General features: G+C 49.8%; 1 long non-coding RNA gene across 1 annotated transcript; it reads left to right on the top strand.

Moving 5' to 3' along the window:
- Window positions 1–4,767: 4,767 nt before the first annotated feature.
- LOC123380945 lies at window positions 4,768–8,057 on the top strand. The gene is made up of 2 exons (XR_006587402.1): window positions 4,768–4,905; window positions 7,848–8,057. It is a non-coding gene; the product is annotated as an uncharacterized LOC123380945 (long non-coding RNA).
- Window positions 8,058–14,493: the final 6,436 nt, after the last annotated feature.

Below are 14,493 nucleotides of genomic sequence, written 5' to 3' on the forward strand. Positions count from 1 at the left end.
TACGCTGCCCAGCCTGAGCCTGGGGCTGGAGGTGAGGGGCCCACAAGCTTGCCAGGACCTGCACAAAGGTTATTGTGGACCAGCTGCAGGCCTCTGAGCAGCAGGGGAAGTGATCAGACTATAAGATACACAGCTCAGCTTCTGAGACAGCGGGGCTGACCAGATGCAGACTGCTACCTCACAGGTTCCCAGACAGGGAGCAGGTGTGAGCCCGGCCCCCATACTGCTCTCACTGGCTTCCTTCTTTCGTCTGCCTTTCTTTTCCTCCTCCTTTCTTCTCTCACACCCTCCCTACCATCCATCTCCCTTCCTTTCAACAAAAATTTATTAAGCATTTATTATATTTGTACCAGTTTTTTTTTTTCCTGCACAGAGGCATAGAGAGCTAATTTCTAAAGAGGAGAAACTCAGGCTCAGTTATAGTTATACCAGCCTGGTTCCTTACCTAGAGTGTTTTCAAGACCCTATCTGTGCCCTGTGTAGGCTAGGGAGGGGGGAGGTAAATGCTGGCTGCTCTATTCCTATGCTCACCGCCCCCCTCCGCCCAATAGAGGGCTTGCCAAAGGGAATTTGAGGCTGGGCTCTCAAGTTCTTGGGCAATGTCTCTCCCCACCCAAACCTATTTTCCTCTGAGCCTTAATCACCATCCTAATGTCAGTCTTAGCTTCTTTTTCCCCAGTCTGCTTTACTTTAATTCCTGGCCCTATCACATGGTTCTGAGAGAAAGCTGGAAGTTTCAGCTGGGAGGGTTAATAATAATAATGGCTATTACTTACAATAACCACTTATAATCAGGCATTAAATTACATATGTAACTTCATTTAAGCCTTACAACTCACGAAGGTAGACATTATTCCCCCATTTTTCAGGTGAGCACACTGAGGCCTAGAGAGCTTAAGTCAACTTTCCCAAGATCACATAGCTCCTAAGTAGCAGAACCCATATTCCATTCCAGGCCTACCTGATTCCAAACTGGTGTGAATAAACACTTTTGTTGATTCCCTGTAGACTTTAGATGAAGCCTCATGGGTAGTTTCTCACCTAAGGTGAGAGTCCAGATGGTCCTTTCCCTTCAGACCCTTCTCTCCTCCCCTGTGAATCCAGCCACCTTCAGTTCCAGCACCATCCACACGCTTAACACATCCAGTGTTGCTGTATTACCTACATGATGAGGGAGGCGGGGGCGGGGGGGGGGAGGTTAGAGTGATTTCACCACCAGCTTTTCAGAGCAAGGGGAGTAAAGGTAATTTGGCAACAGAAAGGACAGAGCTCAGACACATAGAACACCCGAGGACAAGGGCAAGGGAGGGAGTTGGTTTCATTTTTCAATCCTGGTGACTTTATTGGCAGGACAAGGTAACCAAGCGTTGCCAAAGCTAGTTCATCAACCGCCTGCACTTTCCTCTCCAGCGGGAGCTGAAGTTCCCATCCCGATCCAAGCTGGTTGGTGTCCCAGGGGCAGCTGCTAGCTCCTGCCATGAGTGCTTCTGACACCTCCACTCCCTCCAAAGTCCCCAATGTCCTTCTTTGATAATCCAGAGCTGATGACTATGATGAGTACAGCAATCTAACCCTTATGATGCTTTTTCACAGGCTTCCTCTCAGCTTCACGTTAGTGATTAGCCCTGTTCCAAGAGTGCTCTGTGGCCCCTAAAAGGCCTAGAAATGGCTTCTAAAATGCTGCTCCCTATCTCTTTGCCTTTTTTTTGAGTTTTCATCTGTCGCCTTAGCTAGATTTAGGCCTCAAGCTCTTTCCCCAAAACATGGACTCTACTGTTACCTGGGAGGGAAATGGTCTACTTCTATCTAAGATATGGAGAAACTGAGGCCCAAAGAGATTAGGTCTTGAGTGAGGGGACACCGCTATTTAGTAGAGAAGCCAAGACTCAACAAGATTCAAGCCCTGGGATCTCTCTACTGCACTATGCTGTCTCCATCCCTGCAGGGGCCTCCTGAGAGGCAATGTTTGAACTGGGCTGTGATGCACAAGCAGGATTTTGATGGTGAGAGATGGCATGTGAAAGGGATGAAGGACACTGCATGGCAAGTGGTCCTGTACAGCTGGGAACAGATAGTGCTGGGGACATGGTGGGCATGTGGGGCCCCACTTCAAGGAACTTCTCTGCCATGTTAATGACTTTGAACCTCATTATAGACATGGCCAATGGGGAGCCACTGGGATTTGGAGATAGAGAGTGAGATCATCTGATCTGGGCTCTAAAATTGGTGGGATTTCAGGGGGGAATTATCTGGTACTCTAAAGAAACAGCTGAACACCATTCCTTGGAGAATCAGACGAAAGAATTAAAGTTGAATCTAGTGAGAATATTTTTAGAGCTGAGGTGAGTCCGAGGCTGCTTGGTCAACAGTAGGAGAGGCATTAGAAGACCCATGTGTCCCTAGTGGCACTCAAGGCTGGCTCTGAGGGATGTGGTCCTTGCCTGGGCTAGGGCAGGAGGTGTAGAGGCTGTCTTACTGGGCACAGGGGGTTCCCATCAGTTTAAAGACCAGGTATAGGGACGTAAAGAAAGAGCCATGGGAGGTGAGAAAAATTACTTTCAGTCCTCAGGACCCACAGGGCCAGGGGCCCATGAATTTGGAGAAAGAGTCCAGGGCTCTGGGGTGGTGCTAAGTGGACTCTGGAACTTCCTCAGGGAGACTGTGGCCTAGTCTCTGGTGATCTTCCACAGAATAGAGGGAGGAGCTCTATCTTTTAACACGAGATCTCTTGAAGGAGGAACCTTGGCAGATCCCAGGGTTCCAGCCCTTTGGAAGAGGATGTGGCTAAGTTTCCCAGGCCAGGACTGTGCCCCTGGGATCAGGCTCCTTAACTTCAATTAGACAATCACTCAAAAGCAGGTTCGGTGTTAGCTGGGGAGCTAGCTGGAGGCAGTTTTGGATTCTCTCCAAAGTTGACCCATGCCTGCCTCCCCCTCCCCCCAATTACCCACCTCCTGACTCACTACACTCCAGTCACACTGGCCTGCTCTCTTTCCTTTAACTCCTTGCTATCCTCCCTGAGGGGGGCTCGTGCAGTCTATCCTACCTGTCCCTTTCCCCTCCATACCCCTGTTTGCCCTTTGGTTCTTCTGGTCTTGGCTTAGACCAGTTCTTTGTAGGGGACTTGCCTGACTCCCAGACTGGAGCTAGACCCCCTCCCTGGATCTCACAGCTCCCTGTATGTCCTCATCATAGAATTCTCTTGCAGTTTGCAACTCATAGGTTTACATGTGTGTCATTTGTTCATGTATGCCTCCTCCATTAGACTGTAGGCTTCCTGAGGGCAGCTGCTGTGCCTGGCACATTGTGAGCACTCAAAAGGGTAAAGCCTTGGATCTGGGAATCTGGGAGTCTGTCAGGGCCAGGGGCTCAGGCATCATTGGGCTGGTAGGATCACCACAGCCCCTGGTGCAGTGTGATGATTCCTCAGGGGGCTCTGTGGCTACTTCAGGGCATTCTAGGTGCATTTACCCAACCATTGAAGAGACTGATTCTTCTTCTTTTTAGTGTTCTTTTCTTTCTTTCTTTCTTTCTTTCTTTCTTTCTTTCTTTCTTTCTTTCTTTCTTTCTTCTTTCTTTTTGAGAGAGCGAGAGAGAGAACATGCATAAAAAAGGGAGAGGGTGAGAGGGGGAGAATCTTAAGCAGGTTCCACATTCAATGCGGAGCCTGACATGGGGCTTGAACCCAGGACACTGGGATCATGACCTGAGCCAAAATCAAGACTCGGACGCTCAACTGACTGAGCTACCCAGGTGCCTCTTCAGGGCAGGACTTGTGGGATCAAGCCCCTTGTTGGGCTCTGCACTGACCATGGAGCCTGCTTGGGATCCTCTCTGTCTCTCATATATATATGAGAGAGAGAGAAAGACTAATTCTTCTTAAGCACATTTCTCCTGCAGTTGCCCTCCAACTGACCCAAAAGTCTTTTTTGCTGATTTTCTCCTATAATGTCACCCAATAAGAATGCTAGAAAGTGTTGTGATTTGTCAAGACTGTTGAGGGGTTCCAGGTTTTCCAAACAACTCTAGAGCCTTCCTTTCCTTTGATACCAAAACCTCTGAGGCAGCAGGGCAGGTATTGTCATCCACATCCAACAGGTGGGGGAAAGGAGACCCAGAGAGTAATGGGACCTGTGGTCACAGGTTCATGAGACAGCAAGTCTGTAACCTTGCTTTCCCGACTCCTGGGGCAGAGCCCTCATCCCTGTGTGCCCGATGCCTGTACTGGAAGTGGTCATCATCAGCACATACTTCGCCCTTACTCACAGAACCCCCCGCGACCCCAACGATGGATCAATTTCTCTTTGAGTTTAGGCACTGATGTTTGACGGAAAAGTGAGAAGCAGGAACAGGGATATTCCACTTGCAGTCTCTCGTCCACCCAAATACACTCACATCTTGGGGGCACTCCCTTTGTGCCGGGCCCAGTGCTGGGGCTTCTGTCCCCATCACTTCTTCAACAGTCCCAGGAGGGAGAGCCGGTGCTGGAAACCCATTTTGCGGATGAGGAAACCGAGGCTCAGAGAGTATGACTTGCCCAAAGTCACACTGTTGGCAGCATAGCTAGGATTCAACTCCCTGTCCATTTGACTCCAAAGCCCGTGGCCTTCCATAGCTTCGCGTTGCTCTTCATCACCATGTCCCCCGGGAGGGACCCGAGAGAAAGACAGTTGCAGATGCTGGATAATGGTTGTGTTTTCACCGGAGGCAGGAATCATCTGCTGTGCGAGATGTGACTCAGTCCTCTCAACAGGTTTGCAGATGAATCAAGAGGATTCTTCCCCTGTCTGTGACTCTTTCCTGGACAGGGCGGGCCGTAGCCAGAGACCAGAAAGTTTATTGAGAAGCTTCAGGAGTGTCTTCCCCCAAAAGAGATACGAGCAAGCAATGGGGAATTTGTCAAAGGTAAAAAACCGGAAAGAAGAACAAGGAGTCAGTGGGAAGCAGGGAGAGGAAATAGGAGTCAAGGGGATGGCGGACGACAGAGGAAGACAGAATGACTCAGGAAGAGGGATGGGTGCCCTGGGGGAGGGGTTGGGGACAGGACTGGATTGGCGAGCTGCAATTTGTGAAGTTTACAGATAAATCTTGGTCCTTTCAGCAAGGCTTATCTGTAATGGGCTCGGCTCGCTGAGGCCCCGTCTCCTGTAGACATAAATCATTTTCTAATTTATAACATGAATAATTGATTTTGCCTCTGTAGCCTCAACAATAAATCTCCCGATCACACATGCATAAGAAAATAATAATAATGAAAGCGATCAGGATATGCTGCCATCGATTAACTGTGAGAGGGGCCACTTGACTCGCAATTCATGTTTTAAGTATTCCAGGTGGCACCGCGCCCACAAGCCACTCCTGCCCGTTGCCCCTGGGCAACGTTGCCTGTCACTAGTGGGGAGTGGAGAAGAGAAAGGGGAAAAGCCACATCTGGCCACGGTCAGCCACAGTTGGGATCAATTCAGATGTTTCCTTAGTGGTTATCATTCATTCATTTAGCAGCGATTTACTGAGCATCTTGTACCTGGAACGTCCTAGGATAGATGTTGTCCAGGGCTAAGCGAGACCTGCTATTCGGCTTCCCGGAGCTTTTGATTCAGTTAAAGGGCAGAGCTTGGAACGCACAATTTAGTGGTCAGGAGGGACCAAAGGGGAAAGAGACTTCCACTGTTGTGTGTGGTCACTTCAAATCCGGGAATGCTGGAGCCCTCCCTGATGGCTCCCTCTCCCTCCCTACCAGGTCCTGCTGAGTCTATCTCCACAAGGACCTGGAATCCATCCACTCTTCTCCAGTCCCCAACCATAGCCTCTATCATCTCTCTCCTGGCATCACAGTGACCGCCTAAATGGAGGCCCTGTATCCCTCTTGTGGCCCAATCCCACCCACTCTCCTGGAACCAAAGTAATCTTTAAAATGGCAGGTGGGGGCGCCTGGGTGGCTCAGTCGGTTAAGCATCTGACTTCGGCTCAGGTCATGATCTCGCGGTCCGTGGGTTCGAGCGCTGCGTTGGGCTCTGTGCTGACATCTCAGAGCCTGGAGCTTGTTTCAGATTCTGTGTCTCCTTCTTTCTCTGACCCTCCCCTGTTCATGCTCTCTCTCTCTCTCTGTCTCAAAAATAAATAAATGTTAAAAAAAATTTTTTTTAAATAAAAAATTAAAATAAAATGGCAGGTGGACTTTCCCACAGGACCGCGGGTTCAAACCTCCCCAGCCACACCCACCCCTCTCCTCTCTAGCCTCATCTACCAGGATTCCTCCCATCCTGAACTTGAGCCATGTTCAACTTTTTAAAAACTTCCAAAAGTGTCCCGTTCCTCTTTCTGGCTGCAGAGACCTTTTATGCGTGTTCCCTCTGCCTGGAATCCTTCTCCCCTCTCCCCGCCCCTCCTGTCCCCACCCATTAGGTCTCAGCTGAACCATCACAACTGCCCCAGACGGGATGACATTTCCCTGATGAGCACTCCTACCACTCCTGGACTTCTCCTTCATATCATGTGTCACACTGACAGTTTCCTGCTCAGTATTTTTCCTTTCTGTTGATGACAAAGCCCAGGAGGGCAAGATCCATATTTTCTTTGTTTGACCCTGTTTCCTCAGGACCCAGCATAGTGTCTGGCACATAATAGGTGCTCAATAAATGCTGGTTGAATGGTTAAATAAATGATCTTCCTACCACCAGCATATTTTCTCTCCGGATCTTCTTACGCAGAACAATTTTTTTTTTTTTTTTGTAGACACCATTGCCAGATTATTCTTCTTTTCAAAAAAGTTTGTCACTAGTTGTCAGTGCCTGTGCGCGAAGTCTAATATCCTCGCCTGGCGCTGACAGTGGCAACCTGTCTTACTCAAAGCTCCTGAGTCCCCTTTGTGGGTTTTCTGGTCACTTACTGAAATGCTACATATCCTTCAAGACTTGGCTGAGATGCCCAACACTAGTGTAGCACTTCTTTCCTTCCTTAAAAACCCTCTGATGGTTCTCCTTAGCTGCCGAATGCGAGGGGAGGCATTTCAGAGTTTTAAGGGAAAGATGTGGCCAGATTTGTGTTAGGGTTGATTGTCCCTAAAGCTTCTTAGGGGATGGAACTGAGGGGGAGGGGAGGGGAAGGAGGCAGGCCTTTCACTCTGAGCGTGGTCCTCGTCCAGCACCTCCGATCCGTGGATCCAGGGGCTTGCTCAGGGCTTTCCAGGGATTCATCACCAGACTTAGATCTATACCTAGTTGATGCCAAGGCTGCTGCCATTTTATCCACTCAGTCATACAGTTGATCCGGCCCCTGGGACTGTGGTTTCCCAGCTCCCTGGATCCCTGGCCTGAATCCCAGGGTCTCCCTTACAATGGAACCTAAAAATAGAAGCCGCTTTTATAGTGTAAGTGAAGAGGCAAAGAACCCAGGCAGGGTTTGAATAGACAGAAGTGATGCCTGAAGGTCTCTCTGGGGATGTGGAGACTGACCCCGGAGGCTCTGAGTGTGAGAGGGAGCAGAGGCCAAGCCTTCTGGCAGGAGACAAAGCATCCCTGATGGCATTCGGGACGGCCTGGCTTTCCTTCCCTCACCCACTCACCACCTACGCTCTTCCTGGCTCTGAGCCCACGCCTTGCCCAGTGCTCTGTCCTTATCCCCAGGGAGGGCCTGCATAGCCATCAGGCCAACACAGAAACACCAGAGAGAGCTAAGGCCCCATCAAACCAAAGCCACACAGTGAAGAGGATAGGGGTGCAGTGGGGATGGCACAGGGTGGGGGTAAGGACATGGCCCTGAGTATCTGAAGTGACTGACCACCATCTTGAGCAACACACAGCCCTCTCTGGATGACAGTCTATGCATATTTCTGCTTTCCCCCGAAGGTTGCCAAACGTGCCCTAGGCGAGCCCACATGGCAGGAAGATTGCATCACACTGTCCTTGGACGATTCCAATGCTGACAAGGGGACCCTAGACAAGTTACCTTCCCGAACCATTGTTTCTCTGTATGTACAATGATACTTTAAAAAAATGTGCTGTTTTAATTTTAAAACTGAGGTTTAACTCACATATAATAAATCACATAAATGTTAAGTATACAGCTCGGTGGATTTTTATATATATGTGTACCTGTGCAACCATCACCCAGATCAAGATTCAAAGTACTGCCAGCACCCCACCAGGCTCCGTCAGTCTCCTTCCCAGTCAGTCACTCCCACCCACTCCCTCCCTGCTCCCCCAAGGGTAAACACTATTTCTGAGGTCTATAGTTATAGATTGGGTAGATGTATTTTTGAAATTTATATAAAATCATACAATATGTGCCCTTTGTGACCTGGATTCTTTCCCTCAGGGAAAGGGCTTTGAAAAGATCAAATGAAATAATCTGTATCAAAGCGCCTAGTATGGCACCCGGCATACAGGAGATTCTCCGTGAATATCCAAGCAGGCGTGGGGCAGTTTGAATCAGAGGGACAGGCTTTGAAACCTGGTCAGCTTTGTGATATTCTGAGCCTCAATCTTCCCATCTGTAATAAGGGATAACAATTCCTTCCTCATGGGGTTGTCATAGGCATTAAATGACACAAAGAAGGCATCGCATCTAAACAGTAAGTGTTTAATAAATGCTCTGTGCATCTCCCATCTACGGTGCTGAAGCCAAAGCTCCAGACTTTGTTCTAGAGAGCTGGTTCCTTTGCTATATTCCAGTGGTTTTCAAATTGCATTTCCCGGAGCCTCAGAATTCTGCAGTCATGAATCAGAAGCTGAGGGAAAGGTGAGAACAGGAGAAGGAGAACGCTTAGGGGATGGGATTTGGGTTTCCTACCCCAGGTCCACCAGAGCAGCCCTATCGTCATCTGTCTGACAAGTTAAGGAGACGGTATTTGCAAAAAGGGTCCTACTTCTAAAGAGAGTTTAAAAACCTTAATTCTATTCTATAACCGGAGAGTGTTGCCCAACATGCCAGCCAGATGTTGCATAAAGAGGAGAACAAATGAGAACATATCCATGCTAATTGGTTAGACCTTCCTGAAAACCTCTCCAGACAAATGCCCTTACACTTCAGTGCAAGGACACCATAAAATGCAACCAGAAATGAATGAAGCAGTTTCTTTTCTTTCCCCTTAAGAATAAATTGCTTTTGAGGGACATCTGTATTTCTATTTATTTTATTAACTGTAATACAAGAATAAAATACTATTTTAAAAGAAAATCTTTTACGATTCCATCACTTTAATACAGCAACTATGAAACCCACCAAAAAAAAAAAAAAAAAAAAAAAAAAAAGCCACAGTGCACGTCTGCTGTTTTTGTCTGCCAAGCAAGCACTTGCTCTGTTTCCCTTTGTGGAGACACCCCTTTCCCACGCTTGGTCCATGTGGGATAAATCTGGTTTCAAGAAAGCACATTTGACCCAGGCCTGGTCACTCAGGGAATTCTATCCCCTTGGCCATGGCGATTGTTTAGGGAAGGGCATCACACAAGCCAGGCCAATGAAGGCCCATCCTGAGGCTTTTTTGGGAACTGCCAGGAAAGTGGATCTCTCTTTTTCACTGGATTTGAAGATTAAGCAGCTGGGGGCCACCATGTTTGGAAGGCCTGCTTGAGAGTAAAAAGAAAGCACAGGAAAAGGACTGAGAAATCAAGAAAGACCAGGTCCTGAATATATTATTTCAGCCCCTGGATGCAACCATGCCTGAAAGAGAACCTAACTGCGGGTGTTTCAATCCCTGAGACAATAAATTATTCTTCCCCTTAAGGAGATGTCTTTCACCTGCCACCAAACAAGTTTCTGTTTAATATACCAGTAGATCAAAACTTAATCATGTAAGTGCATTTCCCCTCAAAACTGTCACCTTGGGAAGCAACACTTACTCCAAAGAACGTTTTAGAACTCCTCGCTGAGTTCTAAAAAACTCCCTCAGTACCAATTTAACAATCGAGTCATTTCCTTACTTTATATGATTTCAAGGGAGGAGAATAATATTCCGTTTGATCATTTAATTTGTTCACTGGACTTAATTCTGATCAATCGTATCCAAAACTCCAACCTGCCCTCAGAGGGTGCAGACGTGCTGATGTGGATGCCAGCCGAGCATGGACGGGTTGCATGTACATCTTTGAACTGCTGTTTTGCTTTTCAAGGTGAATGAGAGAAAATTAATTTGCATAGATGATTGTAGTATGAAATAGCAACCTCATTATCTTTGGTCCCACCTCAAAAATAATAGCAGTGTTTGTCTCCTGGTCTCTCTTGTTCAGAGAACCATATGGATTCCATCTCCCCTTGGTCCCCTTGAGAGGACCCATAGTCCCATTTCACAAATAAGAAAATCAAGGCAAACCTGAGTTCAGAATAAAGCTTCTTTTGCGAGGCTGCAAATGTAGGGGGAACTAGAATACTAAATGGAATCACTAAACAAAGAGACCTCCGGGAGGCAGAGCTGGAGGATAGATCGTGGGATGGGCCAGTGACCGAAGGGGCTGAGAGGAAGCAAAGTGAGGAACATGGAATGGAAGGATCAAACAAAGGCAGTTGCTCCCCAAGAGCAGACTGAGATCGGGGGAGACCAGAGGAGATGCCCAGCAGAGGGGTGGGGACCTGCCTCCACCAGTATCTCCTCCTGCAGCCAGCAGTGGCCTGTGTGTGGGCCCCAAGTGCACAGTCTGTGTTCCCTGCAGGGTCCTGCTCAGTGTGTGCACAACTCGAGGAGAGAGCCAGGAAGGACTCCATGGCTCCTGGCTTCCAAGCTGTGCCCGAGAAGGGGTGTCTCACCCTCAGGAGAGGTTTACTGCATCCAGGCAATTTAGCCTCCCAAGCAGTTGGACAGGCCCTGGAGATAATAAAGAAAGAAGGTAACAGAGTGGATCTGCAAAGCCTTTAATACACAGCACTAAAGGGTAATGGGAAAATCGATGGGATATACAACAGGGTCACCCCAACTGCCAGCAGTGCTGTCATTAACGGGACAGTTGGCATTCCAGCCCCTGCAAGGCCACTGGGCAGTGCCCCAGCCTGACCTCTTCAGAGCTCAGATGGCTTCATGGACACTGGGACTTCCTACTTGGATCAGAACCCTAGGGGACCACCTTCTTTTCTCTCGTGGGCACATCCCACTCTCCTAACCCTGGCCAAGTGACGTAATAATAGCTACCATTTATTATCACTTTCTATGGGCCCAGGCTCTAGGCCAAGAGCTGAACTGTTGCATTTAATCCTTACAACAACTCTATAAATTAGTTGCCATCACCTTAGTTTGCATTTCACGTGTAAGTAAAGGAAAGTCCAGAGAGACGCACGTGTCCTTGATCGTTGGCTAGGAGACAGGATGGTTGGGTCAGCACAGATCAGAGCACGTGAGCTGGAAACGGTCTCACAAAACGTCTGGCCTGACCCCTCGGCACAGAGGCGTGGAGTAACTTGTCCTGGATCATACAGCTGCTCCGGAGGAAATGTGCGCCTATGAAGCAGGCGTTCTACCTGTTAGTCCCGTGTTCTTTGTCCCCATTATATCATCTGATCGTTTCCATCCACACAAAGCACACACTCCACTGGCTTTGGACTTCAGAGTCATTCATTGTAATTAAAGGGATGGTCATTTAGGAATTGTTTCAATTTGATGCAAAGTTACTAAAGCCGGTCCCTGTGTTGTGGGGGAGGGGGTGCTGAAGAGCAAGGTGGTCTGGTTATTGTTCTTAAACACCAACAGCATCTGGCTGGGGAGAGAAAAACACACAGACCTGAAACGACCTCAGCACAACTCTAAGACAACAAATAAATAAGTGTGAGAGCGTGGGCTGCTAGCCTGCACACCGCGGATCAGGGAATTAACAGCAAAGGAAGGTAAACTCAGCCAGAGGAGGCTCTGGGGGGTGAGGAGCTGGGAGCTGGGCTGCTGAAGGAGGGAGGGTTGGGATTCGAGAAAATGGGGTGGGGCATGTCTAGGGGCCGGAAGCAAAGGCCTGTGGCTGGAGAGGAGACCATAAACCTGTCGGACCTGCGGGAAAAGAGGATTCACCCCGCTGAAGCAGGGAGCCGTGAGTTGGGGCGGCCGGGGACTTGGGCTCTATGTGGAAGACAATGCACAGCCAATGCAGATGGTTAAGCAAGGTAATGCAAGATGACAGCGACGAGTTTAGGAAGATGTAACTGACTCTGCCACCCTAGAATACTGGAGAGCGGGGGGGACTGAATTCCAGCCGGGAGGATAATGAAAGAAGTCTTCCAGGCATGGAGTGGTGGTGGTAGTGGGGGCGGGCGTGAGGCCAGAGAGGAACCAAGGGGTGAAGCCAGAGGGGCTGTGGCGGGGGGCCGCCAGGGTTGAGGGTGAGGGTTGACGGAGAGAGGGCTTCGAGTGGAATCTCCATGCTACAGACCCGAGAACCTGGGAGAACAGTGGCAGACGGGGTGGGGTGGGAATTGGGCTCCGGGGGCGTGGGGTACAGGGGGAGAGGGACTTATTTGGGCCATCGGCCTCCCACGGGAAGATCGGTGAAGGGAAACAACGGGAAAACTAGCTTTCTTCTCTTGAGGAACGTTTTCCTTCTCACTTCCTATGGGAAAAGAAGTTTCCATCGCAGTTTTCCCCAAATGTTTGCCCCTCTCCAGCGGGCTTGTGCCGTGCGCCACATGGAGCGGGCTTAGGGGCCGGGGCCACAGCGCCTGCTCTGCCTGGCCACCCTGGAGCCCTGGGCAGTAGGGGGAGTGCTCACGGCACAGCCGGGGGGGTCAGATGAGTGGCGTACAAAGTGCTTACCCAGATTCCTTACACACGTGTGTTCAATCACCGTTAGCTACTGCGATTACAAAACCAAGTTTAACCTACCATACGGTTCGAGCTCCCAGACCACCAAAACGGGTCAGGACTTACGGGGACGGCGGCAAACAGGTGGCGTTGGAGGAAAGGCCGTTAGCTTGGGTTAGCAGGCAAGTCTGAGGCAGCAACGTGTCCAGGCTCACCCAAGTTTCTCAAAAACTGGCCAATGGCCTCCTGCCCTGGTCTCCTGAGGGGCTTATGGAAACTGCAATTCTTTGGCCCTTTGCAGACCGGAGAGCAGAAACTCGGGGGCAGGGCTTGGAACTATGTTTTTAATAAGCTCCACAGGTGATTCCTGAAGACGCTGATGTCTGAGAACCGCATTGTATCTGCGAACACGAATCTCCTTGGCAAGAACTCCAGCCAATGTGACCGAAGTGACGGGGAGCTCACTACCCTACTGGCCAGCTCATTTATCTCTTTGGAGCAAGTTCCTTGTTAATAAGGTGTCTCGCAGCCTCCTGACTCTCTCAGACAAATGAGAGGCAGAGGAGGGAAGAAAAGGGAAGTGGAATCTGGTAGAAGGAAAGAGAAGGAGACCGAGGGACGGAGGAGCTGGGGGCGCAGAGCTGCGTGTCCCTGGGGTGAGGAAAAGGGAGAGGCCGGAGCTGGCTCCCTCCCGGTGCAGTCAAGCCGGGTTATTAAAGGAAAGAAGAATGAGTCTCTGTATCTCGGTGGAGCAGGGCAGGAGTCATCAGCAGACATTATTAAAATCCTTTCCTCACCAGTGAAAGACACTTATCGCTCTTCATCAGCAAAGCTCTCTCTTTTTGAAAAGGAAAATCAACTTAACAGGTGGGGAATGTCCTTTTACTCTTCCTGTGAAAGAGTCCAAGGCTGCCTCCCGACGGTCCCCAAACTGGTGTGGGCCTCACAGAGCACCCCCAGAATGGCAGGAGAGGGACTCTGGACCCGTGGTTCTTGGCACCGTATTCGCAAGGGGAACCTGTCGCCTGCTGCAGGGAATGTGTGGGTGGCCTGGCTGCTATGGGTACAGCGATGGGATCCCCAAGCGAGAAACGGAGAAATGTTTGGGGGAGTGCTGGAGCGTGGCGGCAGGGGGCAGGATCTGAGCTGAGCCTCAGGCTCCTGCTGGCGTCCCTGCACCTGCTCTCAACTTCTTCCTTCTGTCCCCCCCCCCGCGCCCCCTCCCTCCGTCCCACCAGAGACATCTCACTCCCTTGCTGACAAAACCTCAGAAATCGCCCACTGCGGCAGGAGGCCATCTCCACACCTTAGCCCAGGCCCTGAGCCCAAGGCTCTTCCGGTCATGGCCCCAAGCGGCCCTCCAGCTCTCTGCCCACCTCTCCCTGCCAGACTGCTCTCTAGGAGTGCTAGTCACTATTCCCCAAACCCACGCTGCCTTGCATGCCTGCCTGCTTTTGCTCAAGGCAGTTGCTCTGCCTGTAATGCCTTTCTCCCTCTTCTCTGCCAGGTGATCCGCTTTGTGGCCCAGCTCAGATGTCTCCTCCTCTGGGAAGCCTTCCCTGACCTCTCCAGGCAGAACTAATTATTTCTTCCTCCAGGCTCCCATAGCAGGCATGCTACTGTTTTAACAATTACTGCACTATAGTCTAGTTGTTTGTAATCCCTTGTTTATATCTGTCTCTCTTCATTACAGGAAGTTCTAGCAGGAAGGGAGGGGTGGGTTGTATCTTGCTCCTCTCTGTATCCCTCACGGAACTAGACATAGTTCTTAATAAAAATACTAG

The sequence above is a fragment of the Felis catus genome, chromosome D2, assembly GCF_018350175.1.
Source record: "Felis catus isolate Fca126 chromosome D2, F.catus_Fca126_mat1.0, whole genome shotgun sequence".
Classification (NCBI taxonomy): domain Eukaryota; kingdom Metazoa; phylum Chordata; class Mammalia; order Carnivora; family Felidae; genus Felis; species Felis catus.